This window comes from Echinops telfairi, unplaced genomic scaffold, assembly GCF_000313985.2.
Source record: "Echinops telfairi isolate 266 unplaced genomic scaffold, ASM31398v2 ScPeMD7_7469;HRSCAF=8507_0, whole genome shotgun sequence".
In the NCBI taxonomy this organism is placed as follows: Eukaryota; Metazoa; Chordata; class Mammalia; order Afrosoricida; family Tenrecidae; genus Echinops; species Echinops telfairi.
The window spans coordinates 21,827,506-21,834,727 of record NW_022111372.1 but is presented as its reverse complement, the minus strand read 5'-3'; positions in this window follow the sequence as shown (position 1 = coordinate 21,834,727).

Sequence of the window (7,222 nt, the reverse complement as noted above, 5' to 3'; positions counted from 1 at the left end):
TCCAGTTCCTATCTGTACCAGTGTATACTTTTAAGACCATGCGATCTACCCGCATGACATTTGGGGTCGACTAGTAGATCGCGATCGACGCATTGCACACCCCTGGACTAACTCGTGATAACTGTCCGAATACTTGTCTAAGTCAGAGAATGAGCAAAGTATTCTGGCAATTCCTGCTGGTATATAAAGGTGCCAGGGAAGGGAGTAGATGATATCTCGTTTCACAACCAGCTTCTTCCAACTTACTTGAATGTTCTCTTCTTGAGAACACGTGCTGCAACTATGATGGCCACTCCTGTGGACACGGCTCCCACCATGGCTGTGGACGTGGTTGTGGCTCTGGCTCCCACTATGGCTGTGGCTTCTGTAGCTACCAGCCACTTTGCTAGCGAAAATGCTATTCTTCTTGCTGCTAAATATTAGCGTCTGACACCATCTGTTTTTGAAACGATGCCTCTAATAATTCTCATTCAAGACCTGGGTAGCAAGACTTCTGTATTCAGGAAATTGCCTGTTGGACAAAGGGTAGGGCCTCTATCTACTTGCTTCTTAGGTAGACATCTTTATGTCTACAAGTCCATGGGATCATCTGACTGTTTTCCAGATATTAGCCTTTATTCTTGTAATCTCTGATTTCCTGTAATGATGCTGTTAGTTCTCCCTCCATTGGGGGAAATCCTAATCCCCAATAAAAATCGTTATTTACAGCAATTCTCTTTGCTTGTGAACTTCTCATTTCTTGAGATGTCATGGTTATTATAGAAGGAATAAAACAGCTCTAACAGAAGACAAAGAAATTTTGAAGAGCTGGAGACATACGCCAGGAAGGCATTCTGAAGTGGTCATCAGTTGAGATCTGAAAATAAAAAGATGTCAGTCAAAAATAAACAATAGAAAGAATAAAAGCAAATGCAAAAATGGAAGAATAATTCATTACGTTTTAGATACAATATAGTGATGTCACATTTATGGGTTGAGGAAGAACACGGATAGGGCTTTAAAGGTCTTTCCTTGGAATGCAGTGGACCTAGAAATGGGATTCAGAGCTTGACCAAGGTGCCTACTGGGCTTTCTGCCCTGTACAACCTACGGTTCTAGGAATTAGGAAACCCAACAAAGATGGAGGTTTTTAAGGAAAATGGCCATATTAGCAAAGGTCTGAGTTATGTCCAATGTAATAAAAGTGACATGATGAAGAATGGGGTTTTTTTTTCAAGAAAGAGCCATCTTCACATCTGATGATCACGTGTAAAAGGGGCTCTGATGACTTTCTGTGCTCTGGGACCCATAAACAATTGAAAGGAATTCTAATAATTAAGATTCTTTGAAAATAGAAGTAATTGTTTCATTTTATACCTTGTTGTTGAAGGCATTCTGAAAAAGAAAGAATATGATAGTTAGCAATGTAAAAAGAGAGGTATTGTTGTGGTTATGCATTGAGCTACTAACCACAAGGTCGGCAGTTCGAAACCACAATTTCTCTGCTGGAGGAAGACTGGTCTTTCTTATCTCATAAAGAGTTTCAGTTTCAGAAACGCATAGAGGCAGGTCTAGCCTGTCCCATAGGGTCGCTATGAGTAGGCATTGACTCAATGGAAGTGAGCTATTTACTTACTTATTTTTGTTTACCAGGATCCTTGTTTGGGGGAAGTGTCTTCACAAACTAACACTAATGTAGATTTAAATCTGAAATATGACTCTCTAAGCCAAAGAAAATTAAAGTGTTTCAGCTGGTGTAAAGCAAGAAACTGACAATGAGGTTAATAGAAACAGGGATACTATAATTAGAGAAAATTGTGTGTGTGATGAGACTAGTGGAGGTGGGAAAAATGAAGATATGGCTTCACATAGTAATCAGGTTATGGAGGAAAAGGAAGCTTATTTGCATTAGGGAGTTTCTCAGCAGCCTTTTGAGCAAGTGAATATATGCAGTCCAAAAACAATTTTTATTTGAATGCTTCTTTATGAGACAACACAAAAGCTTTTTACTTGATGAACATTGCATATTGGTGAAATCTTTAGCTACATTATCAGAGTTTACTTTTTTTAGTCTTTCAACAGATCTCAAGGTCCATGTGCTATCTGGTGCTGACAGAGAGATAAAACACAGAGTTGTCTCTTCTGTGAATTAAAACTCTTGAAATTGACACAAAATACTAAATCATGCTGTCAAAGGATACAGGTATGTCTACAGGTGTTAAGGAGATAGCAAAGAAGAAGTCAAGGTGAAAGTCTAAATCAATCCGAATGTGAATACAAGGTTAGATGAGGATCAGAAATGACATCTAAAGAAAAATGATGTGTGTGCAGAGCTGTAGTGGAGGAATTGGAAGTTGTCAGTTTCATGAAAGGAAAAATAGAAATGGCAAAAAAATGTAGGGAAGGAAACAAATATGTTATTACTAGAGTAGTAATGTTTAGAAAAATTAAAATAAATAGATAAAACAGAAGAATTCTTAAGTCCCCTGGAGTCGCAATATCCAATATGGTAGTAGCTAGTCTTGTGGGGTAGTGGTTATACATTGGGCTGTTAACTGCCACGGTCATTAGTTCAAAACCATTAGCTTCTCCTTAGGAGAAAGATGAGGGTTTCTTCTCCTCTTACAGTCTTGGAGAACTCCAAGGGCAATTCTATACTCTCCTATAGGGTCACTATGAGTCAGAATTGATTCAATGGCAGTGAGTATGTGTGAATCTGATATAGCTATTGAGCAAGTGAAATGGCTCAATTATATGTGCTGTAAGTGTAAAGTAGACACTAGACTTCAAAGACTTCAAACAGAAAAACAAACAAAAAGCCAGCATGAAATGTTTCAAATAATTAAAAATATATTTTGTGGATACTAAATGGCAATTTTTAGGAATGTATGTAACAAAATATGCTATTAAAATCAATTTAGCTAGTTTCTTTTTCTCTTTAAAAAATGTGACTACTACAAAATTTGCAAGACTTTGAGTGTTATGCTATATTACCATCAGAGTGCTGTCCTAGAGTAATGTTTCCCGAAATGGGCAATAGCACCCCACAGGGGATGAGGAAATAATCTGGGGGGTGCGCCCAAAACAGACATTGACACTTTCGTTTGAAAAGACAAAGTTTTCCACTCCTGCAAAGAGTTGTACAGTCTCAGAAACCCACAGAGGAAGTGTTTCCCTCTCCGACAGGGTCGCTAGGCATCACAATCAACTTGACGGCAGTAAATTTGGCTTTTGGTTTTATGACCTATAGCACAAAAACTTTTGCTTGCCAGGGAATGCTAAGCGATTTTACTCTGAAAAGGGAAGGGGAGACCCCTTTGGGAACCTATGTTCTAGAAGCTCACAGTTAAGTGGCTTAGGAAGTTGTGGACTAAGAACAGAATCCCTGTTAGCCCACCAGCAAAGCTCAAGGAGTCTAGCCATGTTCTTATAGTGTAAGGAGTAGACCATTCTGGAACAGCAAGACCGTAACATCCAGAGCTGCAGACTCCCAGGAACTACTCAGCCAAAGCAGTTTGAATCTGAGAAAATTTATTCATAAGTGGGATTGTAGTGGTTATGAGCGGGGCTGCTAATTGCTAGGTCAGCAGTTTGAAACCACCAGGCTCTCTGTGGGAGAAAGATGACGTTTTCTACTGTAAAAAGCTATCCTCTTGGAAACTCACAGGGGTAGTTTTACCCTCTCCTATAGGATTGCTGTAAGTCAGAATCAGCTTGCTGGCAGTAACTTGGATTTTTTTTTTTTGGGGGGGTGGCATACAGGAAAATAGATTCTTGAATTTCTAAACATGAAAGTCAAATTGTTAAAGTACTAGAAGATGGTATGGAAACTTTAGTTGTTAAACCATTGTTAATTCCAAATTGGCCTTGCAGCTGTATTTACATACAGTTACTGTTTTTAGTTGGACCCAACGAATGGCAATGAAACGCCAACATCTAAAGTGTCTCTTTTGGAATTTTTGCTAGTAACTCACCAAGATGTTATTCTGTTCACCATCCCAGCAACATGCATGCCTCCACTGAGCTCAGGTCTCTGAGGCTGGGAGGTGAGAATTCTGCTGCCCCCTCTTTACACTGTAGAATTAGCAGATGTTACAAGTTAGATTTTTCCCCTCCACCGAACTGAAAAACGTAACCCACCCATACCAAGCTGATTCCTAGTTTTACAGCAATCCTGTAGGGCAGAACGGAACTGCACCTTTGGGTTTCTCAGGACATAAATCGTTATGGGGAAAGCCTGCCTTAACTTTCTCCATGGAGTGGTGAGTCGACTTGAACCCCTGATCTTTTGGTTGGCAGCCCAATGTGTAACCTGTTGCATCACCAGGGTCCTGCTTTTCTTCCATACAACAAACAAACAAAACAAATAAAAGACCACAGCCACTCAGTCAATTCTGACTCAGAGAGACCCTATCCAGGGTTGCTGAGGCTGTGAGTCTTTATGGAAACAGATAGCCTCATATTTCGGTCACAGGGTGGATGGTGGGGTTGAATGCAGACTTCATGGTGAGCGGTTCTTCGCTTATTTGACAGCACCACCAGTCTCCTTTTTGCCCTCCGTGGAGGTCCTTAATCATTTGCCATCATGCATTACCAGCCTTACTCCAAAGCTCTGGGAAGAAATTAAGTTTCATTAAAATTTAACCACTGGTATGTGTTAATGAGGAGTACTGATGGTAAATTCTCTTATAGACCAACAGCAAGGTCAGGGAAAGAGGAATGTGGCAGTCTCCTTCTATAAAAACATACAGCCTCGGAAACTGCATGGGGCAGTTCTGCTCCGTTCCATAGGGTTGCTTAGAGTTTGCATTGACTTGACAGCAGTGGGTTTTGTTATGTGCTGCTTAAGAAACTGAAACAGAGAGGAAAAACACAAATCTATTCATACGTATACCATAAATTGTTTCCCACTAAGACCATGCTGCTTAGTCTTTTAACTTCTTTTAATCTTGGTTTTTTTTCTGATTCTAAATCATCAGTCTCATGACAATATGTTGCATTTAAACTCATTTTTAAAATATAGGCAAGATATAGTTATTCAATTTGCATGTTTAAACAAACTGGTGGGAAATTGTAGCTGCAATAAAACCAAAATAAAGTACAATGATTTTTTTTTTCAAAAAAAAAATTCAATGAGGGAGGTCACATTTCTGGTTTACGTCCAGAAATCTGGAAAGCCTGCATAAATTCCATGCTTAGGCTCTCCTGTGCCATGAAACATTGCTTCAACGGTGCTTTTCTATTACAAGGTGCTCTCTCCTGGAGGGAGTCCAAATGCCAAGACTAAAAATAGCATTTCATGGATTGTGATTAAGTATTGGGACTAGGTTTCAGAGTCACACTATTTGTCATGTAATGCAAACTCCATCACTAATAAGCGGTGGTACCATAGGCATTTGACTTAACGTCTTTGAATCTCAGAGTACATAAAAGTCAAATGATAGAATTTTATTGTTGTTGTCAGTTGCCATTGAGTCAGTTCGACGCAGGTACAACAGGAGGAAACGCGATACAAGCCTGTGCCACCCTCACAATTGTTCTGATGTTTAAGCCATGGTTGCAGCCAGCACATCTTGTCAAAGGACCTGATTTGTCACCTCCCTTCTACTTTACCAAGCATGATGTCCTTCTCCAAGAACTGTCTCTTCTGACCACAGGTCCAAAGTATGTAAGATGAGTCTCACCATCCTTGCCTCCAATGAACATTCTGGCTATACTTCTTCCAACGTGGATCTGTTTGTTCTGTCCTGGAAGAAAAGATGATAAAATAGTTCTAGCCAAAGACTGTTGCAGACATCCAATGAGATAAAGAAGCAAAGCTATCCCACTTTGAGAACTCAGTGAATCTCTTCTGTTAGGTTTATTATTATTTTGCTTTACGTGGCAAATCTGATATTTATTTTTGATATATAAAATGTCAGTTCCATATGGTTCAATTGATTATGTTATGGTGAGTAATAACAGTATTTGACAACCTAGAATTTTAATCAACAATGCCAATTTTCTTACATTAAAAACATCAGTGTACCCCTAAACTATATTTCCTACATTTATCAGCCATCTGTCCTATGGCATGAACTCTAAAACATGCAATGACAGCAAGTGCACAGCTCTAACACTTGTCAAAGGAATTTTAGTAAATCAATTGTTTTAATGGAGGAGCTGAGCTTCTGAGGATTTGTCTCTGCTTTATTTCTTTGTCAACCTCTGGTATTATTTAGTAGTTTTCCATTGTAGTTGGCAGAAGGTACAGGGTTCTTGTGAAAACAAGACTTTTGATTGTGAGTGTAGTTAACAACTGGTGCCTAGGACAGACCTAGTGACTGTAACGGGTTATGTTTTGGACTGATAATCACAAGGTCATCAGGTCAAAACCACTAGCTACTCCACGGAAGAAAGATGACATTTTCTGCTTCTGTAAATATTCACAGTTCGGTGAACCCATAGGGACAGTTATATCTTGTGCTATATGGACCCTGTGAGTTGGAATGGACTCATTGGCAACGAGAAGACTGTTCCTCCCCAAATTTAGGTTTTACAATATCTAAATGTAACTTGCAGGCCGCTAAGTGGATGACACACTCAGAAGAGGAAATGTAGTGGCAGCACAAGAGCAGATCCAGCACTAGGAACTATCAAAGAGAGAGACAGACAGATTGGACAGGTGGTGAGGGTTTTATGATAGAGGGTTACTTTAAGAGTCGGAGTAAGCTGACTGTGAGTGTGATAGTCACATTAAAATGGAAGTATAAGGGAGATGTTGCAAAATATTAGCAATTTTAACTCGATGAAGGAAATATTTTTCTCTTGGAACTCTAAAATTAAAAATATATATATTCACAGACACTACACTAGCTAGTGGCTGTCAGAAGAGACTCTGAAGCTTGTTCTTAATTCTATAGCAGTTTTATCAAATAGAAGAAAAGGCTAAGTCAACAAGCTGAACAGAAAATTTCAAAGGGCAGTTTGAGAAGACAAAGACCAATATTTATAAGGGAATGTGCAAAACCTAGAAGTAGAAAGCCCAAAGAGAAATACAGGCTCAGCTAAAACGGAAAGAACTCAAGTAAAAACTCAAGCCTCAAGTTGCAATCTTTTTTTTTTTTAATCATTTTATTAGGGGCTCATACAACTCTTATCACAATCCATACACACATCAATTGTGTCAAGCGCATTTGTACATCATTCTCAAAACATTTCCTCTCCACTTAAACCCCCGGCATTAGGTCCTCATTTTTCCCCT